Genomic DNA, 23,401 nt, shown 5'->3' on the forward strand with positions numbered 1-23,401 from the left:
TGGTTTTTCTTGCAAACCTTTAAGATGGCCTGCCACCGAAATAAGGTAGGATTTAGGTTTATGGAATTTGCTGCACTGGCTATATTTAAGTACTAAAGAGCTACTCTTCACAGTCATACTATGGTTTTAGCCAGAAAAGCCCAGTATTAGAGACCTTGATGAGATGAGCAGTGAAGAGGCATTTTGATTTTTTTAGTATAGCTGAATTTTGTCCTTCCCTCTTGATGTCAAGCCATGTATCTTAATTTTTGATTTGCATATATGTTCACAATAGCTTGATGACTTCTTGAGTCATCTTTAGCCCTAGAGTTTTTGCTTTGCCTGTCTTAAAGGAAGACTTTACATCTATTTTTTTGCAAGTTTGTGTTTCTTAAGAATCTGCCTGTCAGGATTTTTAACCTAATTGTTTTGTCCTTTTTTGTCTAATGAAACTCCCACACTTACTTTTTGAACTAATCCCGTGTATTACACAAGACCAGTTAGAAAGAAGCTTCCTTTTTGTAGCACCAGAATAAACTGCTCTAAAAATTTGTAATACTCTGGACTTATTTCATTAAACCATTTTACTGGCACCATTAAACTACTAAGACCTGGGACCATTAAAACTTACTCAGTACTATTATTATTATGGCCTGTTTTACCCTTTATTAATTTTTTTTCACTGTACTAAGTTCCTCTGCTCTTTATTTTTTCATGTTGCTTACTACATATTGTGCCATCACAGCACATTTGGTAATTTCAAGTTAATTGCTCAATTATCAGTGATAGTCATGAAGTACTTGAAACATGCGCAGTGGAGGATTTAAAAAATTTCGAAATAAGTTGGTGTGTCATAATCTTAAATGTGAAACATGCCAATATCTGCAGGCATAAAAATACACTGCCTGAGCTAGGCATTTCAGGCAAGGCAAAAACCTACTCTTAAAATCAGGGCTTTTGTCTGGCACTGAAGTGTTTCATCTTTGCTAATTTCAAACAACGTATCTAAATTTGATCTTGGTTTCCTTTTCAACTCTAAAAACTTGGTCGTGGTAATAAGGGAAAAGGGAAGTAAAACTGTATTGATTCTGTTCGAATGTTTAACCGGAACCTTACAGTCACGATATTCACTGTAAAGTGGAATTTGGCGTGAGGTGGATCCATATTGGATGCCAGTCAAGGAAGCTGACTTACTAAGGAAGCAGAATGGTCTCTTTATAATGTTTCTGCACACATTAAGGCAATCCTCTAATCAGAGGACAGTGTTTCAGTGAAGATAGTATGTTAATGATTTATTTATATCGAAAAACCTCATGAGAACAATGACACTTTGGGGACTTTTTCTGTATCTTACACAGTAATAGTCTCAGATGCCTTCAAGATAACTTATACATTATGGCAAAATACTTATTGTAACTCTTTTGGCAACTAGGCAAACTATCCTTAAATTTTGCATTAGTATTCAGTTTAAGGTTTTTTCTAAACGAATATAGTGCCAACAGCTCTTTTTAAGATGCTATTATGGTTCTTTCATATTTTTATAGTACTGTAGTAAAGCTGAATTTACTGGTTACATTTGAAGGTGGAGTAGAGCAGCACAGGAGTCAACATTAAAGTGATTCAGTGCCTGTTGGAGAAAAATTCTTCCTAACTTGAGATTGGAAACAACGTGGGGCTTGAGGGCTGTTTGCTAAGAACAGCTAATAAATTTGAATATTCCCCCCAAAAGCTGTTCTCTGAACTTGTTTTTAACCAAGAAGATAGGCTTAATCATTTTCCAGTATTCTTACATAAATTTTATTAATATTTAAAGGAATTAAATGCATATAGAGAAGGGGAAATAAAGCCATAATTTGAACTGAGTGGTGGTCTCAAATACGGGGAAATGAGGGAGTGTCCATAAATGTACTAATTATGCACAGCTAGCTATTATTTTATAATATAATAATCTATAAAATGTGAAATATAGTCTATTTATAATTCAGGAAAAAATAAACTCATTGATTTACTCAAGCATTTAGATAGAAATATTTTTAGTAACTATTCAGTTTATAAATATTGTGTGAATAAGCAACAAAATCTAGTGCATTTTGTTGTATGCTTGTCTCTACACATCACTTTCAGCACATAGTTTTATCTGAAGTACATATTTTATGTTATCTTGGGGTATGGGTATAAATGCTTATCATTTCACCAAATTTTTGCCATCTCCTAACATTAAAATGTGAGTTCAGTATTTCCAGTGAAGATAAAAACATTTTCTGCATTCTCTTCTTTCTCCCTCTCTTCGTCTCTCCTTCCCTTTTGCCCTACTCTCTCTGTCTCTCTGTCTCTCTTCATATTTCTTACTGGAGTTTTTCAAAGATGCAAGGCAATTATTGTGTAAAAAGATTAATTTCCTAAGCATTATCTTCCATCGATGACTGGCAAAAAAGACTTATTTTTAATGTTTAATCAGTCAAAAAGTTTGTCCACATGATGTAATTCCTGTTTTTATTATTATTTGCTTAGCAAGTGCTTGCAAGAGAAAAAAAGATGGTCCCTAACCTAAGCGTTTAAAAATTGATTTGTTACTAGACAGTTTATGTGGGTGGAGTTTTCTTTGGATACAAGCTACTGGAGTTAGCTCTTTCTCTTTCTTTTCAGCTCACATAGTTTCATATAAACTTAAGTGAATGAATTCATTAATAAAAGCAGATTTTCTATTTTTATTTCACCTTTGGGCTCTTTTATACCTTTGGAAAATACAAATACAACAAAAAAGTATGTTTGACAGTTAATTATTATTTTTACCTTTTTGACCCACGTATAGTAGATAATTAAGCAATAGCATCAATGGAATCCAGGTCTGCATCCCTATAACTGCCTACATTAGGCAGAATATAGATTATTTTTTTTCTTCAAGCTGTGGTGGCTGGTAACAAGCCTATGACTTGGTTTTTAATTATTACCACTAGTGTTCTGAGTTTCATTGAACATAGTACAAAAGAAATACAGGTGTTACTCCTCTTGTGAATATTATTTTTCTTCCAATTATTACATATATATGGCAGCATCAATTAGAATGGGTTGTTTTAAGGTGAGATTGGTTGCACATAATTTGATATCTGATAGAGCATCAAGTGCACACTCACTGAATGGTTGACAGCTTTAAGGGATGGAAACATTTTGGGCTTTGTCCCTGGTAGTGGCAGTATGTGGAATCCACTGTTGATTTTGTGACTAGTTACAGAGAATTTTTCCGTGGACTTGAGTCACAGAATAGATAGCTGCAAGGCAATATCTGGCGGACGGCTGAGAAAGTAAAGCATGAAAAATGTGGGTGTAAACAAGAGAGCTGAGTGTCAGAAATCTTTGAGCGTCTGGAGCTTTCTGAGGAGAAGATATGGTTGAACAAATGGAAGAAATACCTGTCCCTCCAATTTCACTGCAGTAATTGAGAAGAGGAGACAAAAAGGAGAGAAATTAGTGAAATAGGAAATGACTGAAATAGGAGATTTTTGTAAAATCACAAAATGGATTTGAGGACGGTTTTTTAAGATGTGGAAATACTTGTTTGGGTCTGACAATAGTAATTTAAAAGGAGTTCTATAGTTGTTTTTTTTTTTTTTCCCTAATCTGTTTCAATTTTATTGATTTCAATTCAATGCATTCTAAGGACAACGGTAGGAATTTTAGGAAATGGGTACCTCCCAGGTAAAAAACCAGTGAGAATAATTTTGCTTTATCTGGGTAAAGATTAATATAGAAATATATGAAAATAATCATCTATGTATCACACTCTATATTTTATATGGGATACCTTTAGAAAGGTCTCATTGTAACCATGACCAAGTAGCATCCTTATGTCTTCTAGAACAAGGAATCACATGAATTAGGTTTCAATTATGGTATATGATGTTTTTAGTTTTGGAGGTTGGAAAACTCTTTGAAATCACATTTTTATAAAGTGATTTTTTAGTGTGATGTATATTCCTTCCTTTCCTTTCTTCCTCTACTTCCCTTTCTTCCTTTCCCTCCATCCTTTCTGTCCTTTCTTTCATTTAGAGATAGTTTGTTTTCAATTAGTATGTATGCTGCTTGCCAAGCTGTAAAGTAATACCTAACATGTGTTCCTTAAGTTGTATGCAGGGTCACCTTTTTGATTAAGGACTAAAGAGTCCTCTTTGGGTTTCTTATATGAATAAGAGCACTCTCATCCATTTTATGCAATCAAAGAAACTGAGGAAATTTGGAATTAGTTTTACTCTTGTGAGGTGATGAAGATAAGATAATTGGAAAGAAATTATAATCTTTATTGACCCAGCAGTTTACTAAACGTGAATTAGGATTTGTCAAATTTCAAGGCTTGTTGAGTGTTTGCTCACTAAGAACAAGATAGAGGAATAATCATGGTCTAAAAGGAGAACTTTTAAGTTTTCAGAAAGACTTCCTGCAGTGAGATATTCTGTGAAACCGTATACTCACAACCTTAAGGGAGGTCCTTAGTTGTGTTCTTCTGGCAAGTCTTCCACATTGAGTGAATTCGTCTCAGTTCTTGATTTGGGTTGTTTCTTGAGAATAGTTTGACTTAGCGTTAAAGGGGTTAAATATCCTATGCAACCAAAAGGGGAAAATTTATAAATTATCTCAAGGATATTAAGCAGGAGATGAAACCCAGCTGCCTGAAAGAAAGTTGTGGATTGGTCAAGGTTATGGTTATATAGAACACTGATAGAACAACAAACTATGCATCAGTTTGCAGTGTCTGGAGCGAATAGGCTGCCACTCTCTCCCAACAGCACCTACCGGTGCTTTAATACTTCCCAGTTTCTCTGTCAAGAGACAAAGGTGAGGGAATCAAGTGTCTATATTTGGCAGAGAGAAGTTGAAAACAGCTGTTGCTTGTGTTGAACACCTGTATGTTCTAGGCATTGTGCAAGGCACTTTTACCTTGTTATTTTTAATCCTTTTAACAAATCCCTCAAATCCCTGGTTGTTTTCTATAAATTCTGATTTATTTTTTTACCTTCATAGCACTTAAAATGATTAGTAGTTATCCTGTATTTGTATGTTTATGTAATGTCTATTTTCTTCACTAAACTAAAAACCCTGTCAGGGTAGAGACCAAGACTATTTTGTTCAAACCTGTATACCCAGTTTCTAGCACAGTGTATGACACGTACTAAGTTCCTAGTAGATATTTGTTGAATAAATAAATGAACAACAACAAAAACAAAAGGTAAAGGAAAGAAGGAAGGAATGCAAGGAAGAAAAAGGCAGAGCTGGGGTTCAAACACAGTCTGTTTGATTTCAGATCACATCTCTTCCCACTCTAGAACACCAGCACAGTTTCACTTCATCTAGAATATTCTTGATTATATACTTAACTGATAAAATTTCTCTAAGTTCAGCTGTCTTAGAGCCCCCCAAATCTGTTTACATCTTATTCTGAGAACTCTTACATCTTACCCTGAGACTGAATGACATGGAAAAGGCTGTCCCATCTTTTTGTCATCCTGTTGGAATACTGCAACCATTTTATGCTAACAGTTCTCTCCAGAAATACAGATTTCATATTCTAGATTGTGGGGTTTCTGTTTCTCCTACACAAAGAGAGTGTACTTCTTTCTTTCCTTCTCTGAGATTGACCCTTAATTTAGATCGTTGTGCTGCTAAATTGACTTTCAGTAATGAGCAGAGTGATTGTTGCATGCCCTGCTGAGTTTTCTGCTCGAGGAGAAGTGTGTCACTCTTACTTAGAGAGAGCCTGTGGGAGGAGTCAGGCCAACCCAAGGGGCTCTTATCCTGGCAGGTGCCAGGCACTGGGGCTTGGTTTGGTCATTCGGCAGTGACCTCTTTCCATTTACTTCATTTTTACTGCTTGAATTTTTCCTTGACAAATATCATTGTCAAGAAGTTTTTTGTTTTAATATTGGTTTTTACATGACACTATCAACCATTTCATTTCCTTTTATTCCTGGTGTCATCTTTTAAAAAAACCTTACTGTGTTTTTCCATTCTGTTTCCCAGGATGGGAGGAAATGTAAGAATGTAGAGAGTAAATACAAGGTTCATAGTGTGGAAAGGTGTCATTTTAGTTAGGCTTCCAGCGATGCTATGTAACCTTGAAAACGTACATTTTTATGGCTGTATACATGTGGTTAGTTCAAACAGGAATTGTGTATCTCCCAGGTATATTGAATGGATACATATTTAAATCTTGATGTCAACTTAAACGAGTCCTATTTAAATTCCCAAGAGGGTACAAGAAACAGATTTTTGTGATGTGAAGCAATAACCATCTTTTCTGGACCAAATGGCAATTTTGGAAGCTCTGGCCATCTGGGAATCTATCATTTGAAGCAGCCTGGCCTACTTGGAAGTTAGTATCTTAGTGAGGAGTGATCTGAGCCATTAAGGTCTTCACATTGGATGGTGTAATCAGGGGTCAATCTGACCTCCAAGTTGCCCTCAGAAAACTGTTTTAAAGATGTGTATATCTGTTTTGCGGTTATGGTAAATCCTTTTTTGGTAGCAAATATTTTCTTTCAAGGAGAGGGCTTAGCTTCTGTTGGAAATTAATTCAACTCCACAAATATAATATATACTGGGTGCTGAGTGTATTCAAAACAGAACATTAGATGCTTCATTGGAAACAAATGCAAATGTACAGAGTTCCTGCCATGAAGAACCTTAGAATCTAGACATAATTATTAAACTCTCTTATTCCTTTTTGTGTCCCTGTGTCTAACTCAGTGTGTGGCTCAAAGGAGGGATTAATAAATGTTAATTAAGTTGAATTGATTATTGCAGAGGAGATAAGCAGAGGAGATACGTAATTCCCTATGCAGAATATGTTAAATGCCTTAGTAAAATAAAAAATTGTATCTGCAGAGCTTGTAAGAATTAAAGATACATCCCTTAAGAAGGACCTTAATTTAGGAAGCAGACTTTTTGATATTCTTTGAAAGTTGAATAGAATTTTATCAGTGGAATAGGAGATGCAGAGAGAGGTGCATCCTGGTAGTGAGAGGACTAGCACAAGCATGGGTATGGGACCGATGGAAGGAAACAGGGAAGTATGGGATAGAGAACAATGAGAAGTCCAGTTTGACTGAGGTATAGGGTATCTATAAGCTAGAAAACTTAGTGTGATCATATCATTGTGGTCCATAAGGCTAAGCTAAGGTATTTGGTAGATCTTAGGGGGCCATCAAACCAAATAGCTGAGCAGTATGGCAAGAGCTTTGCTTTTGCAAAATTTTTGAAAAATTAGTTCAGCCAGCAGCTTGTAGAGTAGATTAGAGGGAAAAAAAAAAAGACTTTAACTAGAGAAACACCTTGTAAGATACTTCAAGCAGGAGGTAAGAGGTTTAAACAAGAGTGGGTATTTTGAGAACAGAATGTTAGGAACAGAAAGAAGAGACTTCGCCAGTGTGGCATCAGTAAGACTGGATTATATGTGGTGGGGAGCATGAGGAAAAGAAAGGAGTCAAAATTACTCATTGCTTTTTCCTGTTCCTGTTATTCATCACAGCACTGAATTTTTGAAAAGGCAGAGGGAAAGTATCTTGCTAATTATCTCTTGTCAATGCTCAAATCCCTTGCATCTCATTGGTTAGATTCCCACTGAAAATTGAGGATATTTTTTCTTCCCATGGAGGCCTGGAAGGAAGATGTGTTTTTAAAGGAATGAGAATATACTTAAAGATAAAATTACTTGGATGATTTAAAGGCATAACATAAACACAGAAGATATTAACACTGGGAGCTCAATCAAGGGCACAGGCAGGACCTTGTTGATTTCGGGGGCATAAGGTAAAACTTGGCTACCATGAGTGAGAAAAGTGAAGACACTGGAGATTATGACATTCCTATCAGGTGGCTTTCACATAGGGATTAGTACCTGACATCTGTGAGGAATAAAACGGGTATGCACAGATAAAATGATGAGTACAACTCCCTGGTTATATTGCTACATTCTGTCCTCCACAGAAGGTATAGTCACAGCAAATATCATGCTTTGGATATAGGCCCTCTCTACTTGTCTCTTTCAAGGGAAAAGGAAATAGTGCAGGAAAATACACTCGTGAGTAAGAAAAGACATTGAAATAAGATTTAAAAAATAGACTTTTTCAAGAAAATGGGATAAAGTCAAGTTGATTTTGAAAAGGATCCTTATCATTCTCATTACCTTATCATTCAGACTAACACTAACATGCATTAATTCATTTATTCATTCACTCAATAAGAATATGAATTCAGGACTCTTCTGGACATGAGGTGGAATTTAAAATGGTAAACGAAGAATTAGTCATCAGGAATTTATAATCTATTGTAGGAGGAGATGAAATATACATATATGAAAAAGAACAAGAAAGTAACTGGTATGAAACCTAGTAATTCGGGCTTCCCTGGTGGCGCAGTGGTTGAGAGTCCGCCTGCCGATGCAGGGCACACGGGTTCCTGCCCCGGTCCGGGAAGATCCCACATACCGCGGAGCGGTTGGGCCCGTGAGCCATGGCCGCTGAGCCTGCGCGTCCGGAGCCTATGCTCCACAACGGGAGAGGCCACAGCAGTGAGAGGCCCGTGTACCGCAAAAACAAACAAACAAAAAACACCGAGTAATTCATCTCTGGGAAGTGCTTTGCCCATTGTTTCTTCTTGGAGACCTATGGTAGCTGTTCCTGTCCATTCAACTGTCTGTACCTTACCCTGCTGACAAACTGAGCCCCTTGCCAGTACTTCATCAAAGGGTGCTCTTTCATAACCTGTGTATGACTTAAATATCTGTCTCATTTGTGCTTAGCAAGTTGTTCATATTATGTAGTGCATAATAGGTTCCAGTAAAATGCTTTTTGAATGAATGACAGAAACTCTACCTCTCATGCATTCTATCAATTAAGGTATTTGGGGTTAAAAAATCTTCTTTAAAAATTTATGTATCCTATGGGAAAGTTAAAATCTATTACTTTTTCACATCTTAAGCTTTTTATATGCCTTTAAATTTTAAAACTCCAAAACAACTTTTGAGTACCTTCTGTGAAGCAGAACTGTATTAGTTACTTCATATTAGTTTAAAAATATACCGTGTGGAATTCCTGCCACCCCTGGATACTGCTGTGTAATAGCTGTGATCTTAGGCAAATCATAGAGCCTCTTGGAGCCTTAGCTTCCTCACCTGTAAAGTGAGAATATTACCTACTGCATGTTCTTTTAATAGCTTTATTGAGATATAATTGGCATATAATAAACTGCATATATTTAAAGTGTTTAATTTGATGTTTTGATGTACATATACGCCAGTGAAGCCATTTCCACAGTCAAGGTAATTTACATATCCATAACCCCTAATGGTTTCTTAATGCCCCTTCTGAGTCCCTTACTCCTACCCCTCCTGAGTCCCTTACTCCTACCCCTCCTTGATCTGTTTTCAGCCTCATCCCCAGGCAGTCACTGATTGTTGCCACTATAGATTGCATTAAAAGTTTTGCTTTATGTAAGTGGAATCATACGTTATGTACTCTTTTTTGTCTAGTTTCTTTCATTCTGCATAATTATTTTGAGATTCACTCATGTGCATGTCAATAACTTATTTTTAAATTTGAGGAGTAGTATTTCATTGTATGGATATACCACAATTTGATTATCCATTTAGGTTCTTTCTAGTTTTTGGCTATTACAAATGAAGCTGCTTTGGACATTTGTCTTTGAGTGGACATATGCTTTGTTTTCTTTTGGGTAAATACGTAGGAATGGAATGGCTAGTTTACCTAGGTGCGTGTTTAACTTTATAAGAACTGCTGATTTTTCCAAAGTGGTTTACCGTTTTACATTCCTACTAGCAATGTGTAAGAGTTCCAGCTGTCCCACATTCTTAAAAACACTTTGTATGTTTAGTCTTCAATTTTAGCTATTCAAGTGGTTTGTAGTGGTGGCTCATGGTTTTAATTTTTATTGCCCTAATGACTGATGATGTTGGGCTCTTTTCATGTGCTTGTTTGTCATCATGTATCTACTTTGTTGAAGTGCATTTTAAATCTTTTGCTGTTTTTTTAAATTGGGGTTGTCTTCTTTTTTATTGAGTTGTAAGAGTATTTTTTTATATTTTTTAAAAATACAAGTTATTTATCAGATAATGTTTCGTATATATTTTTTACTGGCCTGTGGCTTGCCTTTTAATTTTAAGTGTCCTTTGAGAGCAGTGTTTTAAATTTTGAAAAAGTCCAATTTATTGCTGTTCTTTTCTTTTTTTTTTTTTAACATCTTTATTGGAGTATAATAGCTTTACGATGGTATGTTAGTTTCTGCTTTATAACAAAGTGAATCAGCTATACATATACATATATCCCCATATCTCCTCCCTCTTGCGTCTCCCTCCTACCCTCCCTATCCCACCACTCTAGGTGGTCAAAAAGCACTGAGCTGATCTATCTGTGCTATGTGGCTGCTTCCCGCTAGCTAGCTATTTTACATTTGGTAGTATATATATGTCCATGCCACTCTCTCACTTCGTTCCAGCTTACCCTTCCCCCTCCCTGTGTCCTCAAGTCCATTCTCTATGTCTGCGTCTTTACTCCTGTCCTGCCCCTAGGTTCTCCAGAACCACTTTTTTTCTTTTTTAGATTCAATATATATGTGTTAGCATACGGTATTTTTTTTTCTCTTTCTGACCTACTTCACTCTGTATGACAGACTCTAGGTCCATCCACCTCACTACAAATAACTCAATTTCATTTCTTTTTATGGCTGAGTAATATTCCATTGTATATATGTGCCACATCTTCTTTATCCATTCATCTGTCGATGGACACTTAGGTTGCTTCCATGTTCTGGCTATTGTAAACAGAGCTGCAGTGAACATTGTGGTACATGACTCTTTTTGAATTATGGTTTTCTCAGGGTATATGCCCAGTAGTGGGATTGCTGGGTCGTATGGTAGTTCTATTTTTAGTTTTTTAAGGAACCTCCATACTGTTCTCCATAGTGGCTGTATCAATTTACATTCCCACCAACAGTGCAAGAGGGTTCCCTTTTCTCCACACCCTCCCCAGCATTTATTGTTTGTAGATTTTTGATGATGGCCATTCTGACTGATGTGAGGTGATACCTCATTGTAGTTTTGATTTGCATTTCTCTAATGATTAGTGATGTTGAGCATCCTTTCATGTGTTTGTTAGCAATCTGTATATCTTCTTTGGAGAAGTGTCTATTTAGGTCTTCTGCCCATTTTTGGATTGGGTTGTTTGTTTTTGATATTGAGCTGCATGAGCTGCTTATAAATTTTGGAGATTAATACTTTGTCAGTTGCTTCATTTGCAAATATTTTCTCCCATTCAGAGGGTTGTCTTTTCGTCTCGTTTATGTTTTCCTTTGCTGTGCAAAGCTTTTGTTTCATTAGGTCCCATTTGTTTATTTTTGTTTTTATTTCCATTTCTTTAGGAGGTGGGTCAAAAAGGATCTTGCTGTGATTTATGTCATAGAGTGTTCTGCCTATGTTTTCCTCTAAGAGTTTTATAGTGTCTAGCCTTACATTTAGGTTTTTAATCCACTTTGAGTTTATTTTTGTGTATGGCATTAGAGAGTGTTCTAATATCATTCTTCTACATGTAGCTGTTCAGTTTTCCCAGAACCACTTATTGAAGACGCTGTCTTTTCTCCATTGTATATTCTAGCCTCCTTTACCAAAAATAAGGTGACCATATGTGCGTGGGTTTATCTCTGGGCTTTCTATCCTGTACCATTGATCTATATGTCTGTTTTTGTGCCAGTACCATACTATCTTGATTACTGTAGCTTTATAGTATAGTTAGAAGTCCAGGAGCCTGATTCCTCCAGCTCCGTTTTTCTTTCTCAAGATTGCTTTGGCTATTCGGGGTCTTTTGTGTTTCCATACAAATTGTGAAAGTTTTTGTTCTAGTTCTGTGAAAACTGCCATTGGTAGTTTGATAGGGATTGCATTGAATCTGTAGATTGCTTTGGGTAGTAGAGTCATTTTGACAATATTGATTCTTCCAATCCAAGAACATGGTATATCTCTTCATCTGTTTGTATCATCTTTAATTTCTTTCATCAATGTCTTATAGTTTTCTGCATACAGGTCTTCTGTCTCCCTAGGTAGGTTTCTTCCTAGGTATTTTATTCTTTTTGTTGCAATGGTAAATGGGAGTGTTTCCTTAATTTCTCTTTCAGATTTTTCATCATTAGTGGAGAGGAATGCAATAGATTTCTGTGCATTAATTTTGTATCCCGCTACTTTACCAGATTCATTGATTAGCTCTAGTAGTTTTCTGGTAGCATCTTTAGGATTCTCTATGTATAGTATCATGTCATCTGCAAACAGTGACAGCTTCACTTCTTCTTTTCTGTTTTGGATTCCTTTTATTTCTTTTTCTTCTCTGATTGCTGTGGTTAAAACTTCCAAAACTGTGTTGAATAATAGTGGTAAGAGTGGGCAACCTTGTCTTGTTCCTGATCTTAGAGGAAATGGTTTCAGTTTTTCACCATTGAGAACAATGCTGGCTATGGGTTTGTCATATATGGCCTTTATTACGTTGAAGTAAGTTCCCTCTATGCCTACTTTCCAGAGGTTTTTTTTCATAAATGGGTGTTGAATTTTGTCGAAAGCTTTTTCTGCATCTATTGAGATGATCATATGTCTTTTCTCTTTCAATTTGTTAATATGGTTTATCACATTGATTGATTTGCATATATTGAAGAATCTTTGCATTCCTGGGATAAACCCCACTTGATCATGGTGTATGATCCTTTTAATGTGCTGTTGGATTCTGTTTGCTAGTATTTTCTAAGGATTTTTGCATCTATGTTCATCAGTGATATTGGCCTTTAGTTTTCTTTCTTTGTGACATCTTTGTCTGGTTTTGGTCTCAGGGTGACGGTGGCCTTGTAGAAGGAGTTTGGGAGTGTTCCTCCCTCTGCTATAGTTTGGAAGAGTTTGAGAAGGATAGGTGTTAGCTCTTCTCTAAATGTTTGATGGCATTTGCCTGTGAAGCCATCTGGTCCTGGGCTTTTGTTTGGTGGACGATTTTTAATCACAGCCTCAATTTCAGTGCTTGTGATTGGTCTGTTTATATTTTCTCTTTTTTCCTGGTTCAGTCTTGGAAGGTTGTGCTTTTCTAAGAACTTGTCCATTTCTTCCAGGTTGTCCATTTTATTGGCATATAGTTGCTTGTAGCAATCTCTTATGATCTTTTGTATTTCTGCATTGTCAGTTGTTACTTCTCCTTTTTCATTTCTAATTCTATTGATTTGAGTCTGCTCCCTTTTTTGCTTGATGAGCCTGGCTAAAGGTTTATCAATTTTGTTTATCTTCTCAAAGAACCAGCTTTTAGTTTTATTGATCTTTGCTATTGTTTCCTTCATTTCTTTTTCATTTATTTCTGATCTGATCTTTATGATTTGTTTCCTCTACCAACTTTATGATTTGTTTCCTCTGATCTTTATGATTTGTATCCTCTGCCAACTTTGGGCTTTTTTTGTTCTTCTTTCTCTAATTGCTTTAGGTATAAGGTTCGGTTGCTTATTTGAGATGTTTTTTGTTTCTTGAGGTAGGATTGTATTGCTATAAACTTTCCTGTTAGAACTGCTTTTGCTGCATCCCATAGGTTTTGGGTCGTCGTGTTTTCATTGTCATTTATTTCTAGGTATTTTTTTATTTCCTCTTTGATTTCTTCAGTGATCTCTTGGTTATTTAGTAGTGTACTGTTTAGCCTCCATGTGTTTGTATTTTTTACAGATTTTTTCCTGTAATTGATATCTAGTCTCATAGTGTTGTGGTTGGAAAAGATACTTGATATGATTTAAATTTTCTTAAATTAACCAAGGCTTGATTTGTGACCCAAGATGTGATCTATCCTGGAGAATGTTCCATGAGCACATGAGAAGGAAGTGCATTTTGTTGTTTCTGGATGGAATGTCCTATAAATATCGATTAAGTCCATCTTGTTTAATGTGTCATTTAAAGCTTGTGTTTCTTTATTTATTTTCATTTTGGATGATCATTTCCATTGGTGAAAGTGGGGTGTTAAAGTCCCCTACTATTATTGTGTTACTGTTGATTTCCCCTTTTATGGCTGTTAGCATTTGCCTTATGTATTGAGGTGCTCCTGTGTTGGGTGCATAAATATTTACAATTGTTATATCTTCTTCTTGGATTCATCCCTTGATCATTATGTAGTGTCCTTCTTTGTCTCTTTTAATAGTCTTTATTTTCAAGTCTATTTTGTCTGATATGAGAATTGCTACTCCAGCTTTCTTTTGATTTTTATTTTCATGGAATATCTTTTTCCATTCCCTCACTTTCAGTCTGTGTGTGTCCCTAGGTCTGAAGTGGGTCTCTTGTAGACAGCATATATATGGGTCTTGTTTTTGTATCCATTCAGCCAGTCTATGTGTATTGGTTGGGGTATTTAATCCATTTACATTTAAGGTAGTTATTGATATGTATGTTCCTATTACCATTTTTAAAATTGCTTTGGGCTTGTTATTTTAGGTCTTTTCCTTCTCTTGTGCTTCCTGCCTAGAGTAGTTCTTTTAGCATTTGTTGTATGTAAAGCTTGTTTGGTGGTGCTGAATTCCCTTAGCTTTTGCTTGCCTGTAAAGGTTTTAATTTCTCTGTCGAATCTGAATGAGATCCTTGCTGGGTAGGGTAATCTTGATTGTAGTTTTTTCCCTTTCATCACTTTAAATATGTCCTGCCACTCCCTTCCCACTTGCAGAGTTTCTGCTGAAAGGTCAGCCGTTAACCTTATGGGGATTCCCTTGTATGTTATTTGTTGCTTTTCGCTTGCTGCTTTTAATATTTTTTTGTTTGTATTTAATTTTTGATAGTTTGTTTAACATGTGTCTTGGCGTGTTTTTCCTTGGATTTATCTTGTATGGGACTCTCTGTGCTTCCTGGACTTGATTGACTATTTCCTTTCCCATATTAGTGAAGTTTTCAACTCTAATCTCTTCAAATATTTTCTCAGTCTGTTTTTTTTTTTCTGTTATTCTTCTGGGACCCCTATAATTCGAATGTTGGTGCATTTAGTGTTGTCCCAGAGGTCTCTGAGACTGTCCTCAATTCTTTTCATTCTTTATTCTGCTCTGCAGTAGTTATTTCCACTATTTTATCTTCCAGGTCACTTATCCGTTCTTCTGCCTCAGTTATTCTGCTATTGATCCCTTCTAGAGAATTTTTAATTTCATTTATTGTGTTGGTCATCATTGTTTGTTTGCTCTTTAGTTCTTCTAGGTTCTTGTTAAACGTTTCTTGTATTTTCTCTATTCTATTTCCAAGATTTTGGATCATCTTTATACTACCATTATTCTGAATTCTTTTTCAGGTAGACTGCCTATTTCCTCTTCATTTGTTAGGTCTAGTGGGTTTTTACCTTGGTCCTTCATCTGCTGTGTATTTCTCTGTCTTTTCATTTTGCTTAACTTACTGTGTTTGGGGTCTCCTTTTCGCATGTTGCAGGTTCATAGTTCCTGCTGTTTTTGGTGTCTGCAACCAGTGGGTAAGGTTGGTTCAGTGAGTTGTGTAGGTTTCCTGTTGGCGGGCACTGGTGCCTGTGTTCTGGTGGATGAGGCTAGATCTTGTCTTTCTGGAGGGCAGGACCACATCCGGTGGTGTGTTTTGGGGTGTCTGTGACCTTATTATGATTTTAGGCAGCCTCTCTGCTAATGGGTGGGGTTGTGTTCCTGTCTTGCTAGTTGTTTGGCATAGGGTGTCCAGCACTGTAGCTTGCTGATCGTTGAATGGAGCTGGGTCTAAGCATTGAGATGGAGATAGCTGGGAGAGCTTTCGCCATTTGATATTACGTGGAGCCAGGAGGTCTCTGGTGGTCCAATGTCCTGAACTCTGCCCTCCCACCTCAGAGGCTTAGGCCTGACACCCGTCCGGAGCACCAAGACCCTGTCAGCCCCATGGCTCAGAAGAAAAGGGAGAAAAAAAGAAAGAAAGAAAGTTATTAAAATAAAAAATAAATTATTAAAAATAAAAAATTAAAAAGTAATAAAAAAAAGAAAGAATAGAGCAACCAAACAAAAAAACAGATCCAGCAGTGATAATAAGTGCTGAAAACTATACTAAAAACAAAAAGCAAAAAACAAAAAACGGACAGACAAAACCCTAGGACAAATGGTAAAAGCAAAGCTATACAGACAAAATCACACAAAAAAGCATACACATACACACTCACAAAAAGAGAAGAAGGAAAAAAATATATATCTATATATAAAAAAAGTAAGAAAGCAACCAAATCAATAAACAAATCGACCAATGATAATATATTCTAAATACTAAACTTAAGATAAACATAAAAACAGAATCAAATTAGATGCAGAAAGCAAACCCCACGTCTACTGTTGCTCCCAAAGTCCACCGCCTCAATTTTGGGATGAGTCATTGTCTATTCAGTTATTCCACAGATGCAGGGTACATCAAGTTGATTGTGGAGATTTAATCTGCTGCTCCTGAGGCTGCTGGGAGAGATTTCCCTTTCTCTTCTTTGTTTGCACAGCTTCCGGGGTTAAGCTGTGGATTTGGCCCCACCTCTGCATGTAGGTCGCCTGAGGGCGTCTGTTCTTCGCCCAGACAGGACAGGGTTAAAGTAGCAACTGGTTAGGGGGCTCTGGCTCACTCAGGCCCCGGGGAGGGAGGGGTACGGAATGTAGGGCAAGCTTGCAGTGGCAGAGGCCGGCGTGACGTTGCAACAGGCTGAGGCACGCCGTGCGTTCTCCTGGGGAAGTTGTCCATGGATCACGGGACCCTGGCATGGTAGGCTGCACAGACTCCCGGGAGGGGAGGTGTGGATAGTGACCTGTGCTTGTACACAGGCTTCTTGGTGGCTGCAGCAGCAACCTTAGTGTTCATGCCTGTCTCTGGTGTCCGCGCTGATAGCCGCGGCTCGCGCCCGTCTCTGGAGCTTGTTTAGGCAGTGCTCTGAATCCCCTCTCCTCGTGCACCCGGAAACAATGGTGTCTTGCCTCTTAGGCAGTTCCAGACTTTTTCCCGGACTCCCTGCCGGCTAGCTGTGGTGCATTAGCCCCCTTCAGGCTGTGTTCACACAGCCAACCCCGGTCCTCTCCCTGGGATCTCACCTCTGAAGCCTGAGCCTCAGCTCCCAGGCCCCACCCGCCCAGGCTGGTGAGCAGACAAACCTCTCGGGCTGGTGAGTGCTGGTCGGCACCCATCCTCTGTGCGGGAGTCTCTCCGCTTTGCCCTCTGCACCCCTGTTGCTGTGCTCTCCTCCATGGCTCCGAAGCTTTCCCCCGCCCCCGCCACCCCCCGTCTCCACCAGTGAAGGGGCTTCCTAGTGTGTGGAAACTTTTCCTCCTTCACAGCTCCCTCCCAGAGGTGCAGGTCCCATCCCTATTTTTTTGTCTCTGTTTCTTGTTTTTTCTTTTGCCCTACCCAGGTACGTGGGGGAGTTTCTCGCCTTTTGGGAAGTCTGGGGTCTTCTGCCAGTGTTCAGTAGGTGTTCTGTAGGAGCTGTTCCACATGTAGGTGTATTTCTGATGTATTTGTGGGGAGGAAGGTGATCTCCACGTCTTACTCCTCCACCATCTTGAAGGTCTCCCCTCTTTTCTATTGCATGCTTTTTATGTTACGTTCAAGAAAGTTTTGCAAAACCCAATGTTACTAAGATTTTTTTCTATGCATTCCATTAGAAGTTTTATAGTTTTAGCTTTTAATTTAGGTGTATGATTCGTTTTGAGGTAATTTTTGTAATAGGGTGAGATGACGTTTATGGTATATATTTTGGCTTATGGCTCTCCAATTGTTCTAGTGCCATTGTCTGAAAAGATTATCTTTTTCCCCATTAAATTGCCTTGGCACTTTTGTTGAAAATAAGTTGACCATATATATATATAGATTTATTTCTGGAGTCTCTGTTCTGTTCCATTGATCTATTTGTCTATTTTTTTATGCGACTATCTTGATTACTTGATTACTGTAGCCTTATATTGATAGAATGAGTTGTGAAGTATTACCTTCTATATAATTTTCTGGAAGAATTTGTGTACAGTAGGTATTATTACTTTTTAAATACTTGAAAGACTTCACTAATGAAACCATCTGGGCTTGGAGTTTTCTTTTGGGGAAGGTTTTTAACTACAAATACAATTTTTAAAAATAGGTGTAGGGCTATTGAGGTTATCTATTTCATCTAAGTTTTGTGGCTTATTTAAGTGCATTTAATCTAAATTGTTTAATCTATTGGCATAGATTTGTTCATAATACATATCTTTTAATATTTGTAGAATATTTAGTGATGTCGCCTCTCATTTATGCTATGAGAATGTAAACACAACATCAAATTTAATATTGCTTTCCTTTTTTCTATTTTATTGATTTCTGTTTTTAGTCTTATTATTTCATTTTTTTCTGCATACTTTGGGTTTATGTTGCCCTTCTTTTTCTAGTTTCTTAAGGTGAAAGCTGAGATCATTGATTTGAGACCCCCTTTTTCAATATAGGTTTTAGTGCTATAAAATTTACTTCTAAGTACTGCTTTAGCTGTGTTCCATAAATTTTAATATGTGGTGTTTACATTTTTATTCATTTCAAAATACTTTCTAATTTCCCTTTTGATTTCTTCTTTGATCTGTGTGTCATTTAGAAGTGTTATTTCCTAATATTTACAGATTTTCAAGATATCTTTCTGTTATTGAATTACTAGTTCTTTTGTTGGTTGGCAAGTTCTATCAATGTAAACTAGGTAAAGTTGGTTGACAGTGCTGTCCATGTCTTCAATATCCTTACTGATTTTTTTGGTTTACGTGTTCTACCCTTAATTGAGGGAGAGAGATTTTGAGAACTCTGATTAAAATTCTTCCTGAAATTTTATTAGTTTTGCTTCCCTGTATTTTGAAGCTTTATTAGCTTTATTAGCTTTATACATGTTTAGGTCATTATGTCCTCCTACTGAGTTGACACCCTTATCACTGTATAAAAATCACTTTATCCATTGTAATATTCTTTGCTTTGAAATCTACTTTGTCTGATAGCCCTGCAGGTTTCTTTTTATTAGTGGTACTGTGGTATATATTTTCCATCCTTTCACTTTTAAAGTATTGTCTTCATTTAAAAGTGGATTTCTTGTAGCCAGCATGCAGTTGAGTCTTGCTTTTTTATCCAGTATGACAATCTCTCCCTTTTAATTTGGGTGTTAAATCTAAAGATAATTTTTATTATTTTTGCTTTGAATAGTCAATATTTTAAAGATATTTAAAAAATAAAAATAGTCTTTCGTATTTACCCACATATTTACCATTTTCAATGTACTTTATTTCTGTGTAGATTCAGATTTCCATTTGGCAAATTACCTTCTGCTTGAAGGACCGCTTTAATATTTCTTGTAGATTATGTCTGCTGGTGAGATGGTGATATTTCCATCACCTTTTATGTTTCTGAAAAATCTTTATTTTGCTAGGTATAGACTTTTAGATTAACTTTTTGTGGTTCAGTAATTTTAAAATATTGATCCATTGTCTTTTGGCTTGCATTGTTTTCAGAAAGAAGTCTGCCTTAATTTTAATTATGTTTCTCTGTGTATGATGTGTCATTCTCCTCTGGCTGCTTTTAAGATTTTCTCTTTTTACATTGGTTGTAAGCAACATGGTTACTATGTGCCTTAGTGTAGTTTTCATAATGTTTCCTGAGCTTGGGTTTTTTGAGATTCTTGAATCTGTAGGTTTATAGTTTTTTGTCACATCTGAAAAATTTTCAGCCATTATTACGTCAGAATTTTTTTCTTTAACTCCCATTCTTTGTGGAATCCAATTACATACATATTAGGCAGCTTGAAGTTGTTTTTCAGTTCTCTGATTCTGTTCACATTTTTTCATTTTTTTCCCTCCCTGTTCTGTTTCATTTTGCATTGTTTCTATTGATAAGCCTTCAAGTTCACTTGTCTTTGTCCTGCAGAGTCAAACCTGCTTTTAATTCCACCCCTATGATTTTTAATCCCAGACATTGTATTTTTTATCTCTAGAAGTTATAGTTGGGTCTTTATTGTATATTTGATATCTCTACTTAGTATGTTCAGTCTATTTTAGTTTCATGAACAAATAGGATACAACTAATAACTATTTTAATATCTTTGTCTACTGATTCTATCACCTGTGTCATTTCTGGGCAAATTTCAATTGATTGCTTTTTCTCTTCATAATGAGCGGTATTTTTCTGCTTCTTTGCATGACTGGTGATTTGTTATTAGATGCCAGAAATTGTGTGAATTTTACCTTGTTGAGTGCTGAATCTTTCAGTATTTCTATAAATATTTTTGGACGTTTTTTCTGGTGTGTAGTTAAGATACTTGGAAACAGTTTGATCCTTTCAATACTTGCTTTCAAGCACTGTCAGTTGGAACCAGTGCAGCCTATAGTGTAAGGCTAAGTATCTGCACTGCTGAGGCAATAATACTCTTCTGAGTATTCTGTCCAGTGCCCCTGGCATTGTGAAGTCTTACACTTTGATGATGGGAAATTGAATTATTACTGGATTTGTGTGAGCTCTGGGGATTGATTTCTCTGCTCCTTTTAGGTATATCTTTCCCTAACTTTGGTTAGTTTCCTCACACATGTGTGCTTATCAGTAATCGTGAGGGATTCTCTGCAGACCTCTGGAAGTTTATGTGCAGGTCTTTCTCCTCTGTTACTTTACCCTACCAACTCTATCCACCTGGGCCTCCCTAGGCTCCCAGTTTCGTCTTCTTAACTCAATGAGACCATTAGGATTTGCCTCTGTACACTGCAGTTGGTAATTTCTTTCTTGAGGCAGTAATCTGGGACAACTGTAGAGATGACCTCATTTGTTTTTCCTTTCTCAGGAATTACTTCTTCATTGCTTGATGTCCAGTTTCTGAAAACTGTTGTTTTTATGTATTTCATCCAGTTTTTTTTAGTTGTTTAACCCAAGAAGGGTACATCCAGTCCCTGTTAGTCCATCCTGGTCAGGAACAGAAATGTCTACATATGTGAAGAAAATATATGATATATATTAAACATACAGTATATTGAGTGCTTCACACATAGAAAGTATTCAATAATCAGTCACTATTGCTATTTCTCCACCTGCATTCTGTTCAATAATGAAGCTTTATTTTATATACCACCTTCCATATGAAGGCTTCCAGATGAATTATTACTCTTTATTCTTTGTACTCACATCACTTTTTTTTACATACTTTCATGATGACATGGATCTACATTATAAATTTTGGTTTACTTGTTTTTATTTTGTGGTAGATTGTAAGCTCTTAGACAAATAAGATCTATCTCGTTTATCTAACATTAGTTTCCAGCATATAGTAAATGCTTAGATCTTTGTTGCATAAATGAATAATCGAGAGTATCTCACACCTTTTATGAAATATTCAAGAGTAGAATTTTTGATTGGGAAGGAAAGAGAGATGGTTTAGTGGATGAGAACCTTTGAGCAGAATGAAAGTGGAGAGGAGTTCCAGAGAGCAGCATGAGAGCAAAAGGTGGTTGGTTGAGGTTCATAGTATATAATAATGATAATGATAATGACAATCATACTAGTAAATACTACTACTACTACTACTTCTAAAGTTATTGTGAAGGTGAGAGAGGATAGAGGAGTATAGAATGGAGACTAGGAAAGACATATTGTAGTATGTCAATGCAACCATTTTGTGATACCTTCATCACCTTGCTGGATATAGGTGGTAACGTTGGTAACATTTCATAAATGTGTATTGTGTGAATCAGTGTAATTTGAATTGTTGTAATAGAGGCTTTTAAACAAAGTGCTGAGAGAACACAGTATACTTTTTGGAGTATACTTGTGAACCTTGGAAGGAAGTGGTAGGGATGGATTAACTGAGAAGAAGCAGAAAGAAATTCTAGATAGTGGAGAATAGCATAAACACAAAAAGTACTATAGGTGATAAATAAGCATAATATAACAGAAAGAACAGATGGACCTTGGAGCTGGGTTCAGTAGGGCTTCAGTTTTATCTCTGTCACTGGTGTAACTCTGGAAAATTACCTAGCCTGTCTGAGACTCAATTCCCTCATCTATAAAATGGGCGTGGTTGTTGGGAAGATTATATGATGCATAGAGTAAATTTATTTTATGTTGCAGATAGTGGGTCCAATAACTATTAGTTTCTTCTTTTTAGACATTCTATATCTTCTGATGAGGAAAGAAAAATGCTTCAAGAAGGACTTTGTGACCCCTCATCACTTTGTATAAGAGCCCAGGTATAATATATAATTTATGAGTATAACTAATGTTCCCATTTATTTCCTATTTCCGTGGCAAATGAGGATTGCATTGCATTTTTGTGGTCTAATACTAAGACCTAAGTAATTTTAACACCCAGTTTCTTTACATCTTCTAGTTTTAACTTATGTTTATAACTATGAGGATTATTGGCTAAACTTTACATACAAATGAAACAATTTTACTACCACAATTCAATATTTTTCAGAAATGTTTCTATTTATAGGGAATATATCTACTGAATGAAAGATTGGAAAGATGAGTATCAGAAATCCTAAAATTTTTCAAGTCTGGATACTACTTGTATTCTTTTAAATTATTTGTTTTATGAATAAAATCAGTTTTGATATTAATTTACCATCATGGAAATCATATAATACAAGGTACAGAGTAAAGTTTAGAAACTTTTGACTTTTAAAAAGTAATCATACTTTAAATTTCCAATTGGTTTATAAAAAAACATTGTTCATGTGCACTTACAAAAATATTTTGGATACATGGAGATTTTAAAAGGAGTTCTAGCATAACTAAAACAGAGTAATCTTTTACTTTTTTCACTGAAGGAAAAATTCAGGACTCATCCAGTTAAGTAACTCTGTCCTTGGTTTAGAGAACTGAAAAATTTGCATAGTCAATAGAATAAAAATTGATAAGCCATAGCAGTTTTGGAGCCAATTTTCAGCACTGTTTTTGGTTCTTGAATACTTGCATTGACATATACAACTCATAGGTATAGTGCATAATGCTGCTGATCCTGCCAAGTGAAGAACCACCGTTAGTCATCTACCTAGTATCTCAACTGCTGGGTGCTGAGTTGGCAAGGATCTGGCATGTGGTAGCACCTGACTTCATCTGCTGTCTTCACTATAGACTGGTTCTTTGCATTTATGAATCTTAGACTGGCCTTGATGACAGTTTGCTTGGTTGAAAGTCACCTTATTTTAATTTAAGACGTGTTGCCTCCATGATACTTGTAAACATGTTGAGAGGCTGAGTTTTGATGAATCTCACAAAACTCCTCAACAGGGCATGAACTGAAACCAAGGAGCTGACAATATTAATAATTCAGCATTTGGCAGTATTGTGGATATTAATGCATTCATAGTTCATCTTGACAAACCTGGGCCCAATCACATGTGAAAATGAGCTTAGTCATCTAATATTAGTTTCTGGTGAGTA

The 23,401-nt window shown here is 36.4% G+C and overlaps 1 protein-coding gene across 20 annotated transcripts in view; it reads left to right on the forward strand.

Annotated features, from left to right (window-relative positions):
• SOX6 (SRY-box transcription factor 6) overlaps positions 1-23,401 on the forward strand; it is a 620,530-nt gene that overhangs the window by 104,011 nt on the left and 493,118 nt on the right. For 13 of the 20 annotated variants that reach the window (XM_089915099.1, XM_089915110.1, XM_089915098.1 and 10 more), the window contains exon 3: positions 22,119-22,200. The exons of 1 other annotated variant lie outside the window; for it this stretch is intronic. The gene's annotated coding sequence lies outside the window, so the exon portion shown is untranslated. 6 more of the 20 variants (XM_089915100.1, XM_089915102.1, XM_089915103.1 and 3 more) reach the window with 6 other exon arrangements.

Source organism: Delphinapterus leucas, chromosome 7, assembly GCF_059928025.1.
Source record: "Delphinapterus leucas isolate spDelLeu-1000000601 "Yukka" chromosome 7, BTC_Dleu_Yukka2, whole genome shotgun sequence".
NCBI lineage: Eukaryota > Metazoa > Chordata > Mammalia > Artiodactyla > Monodontidae > Delphinapterus > Delphinapterus leucas.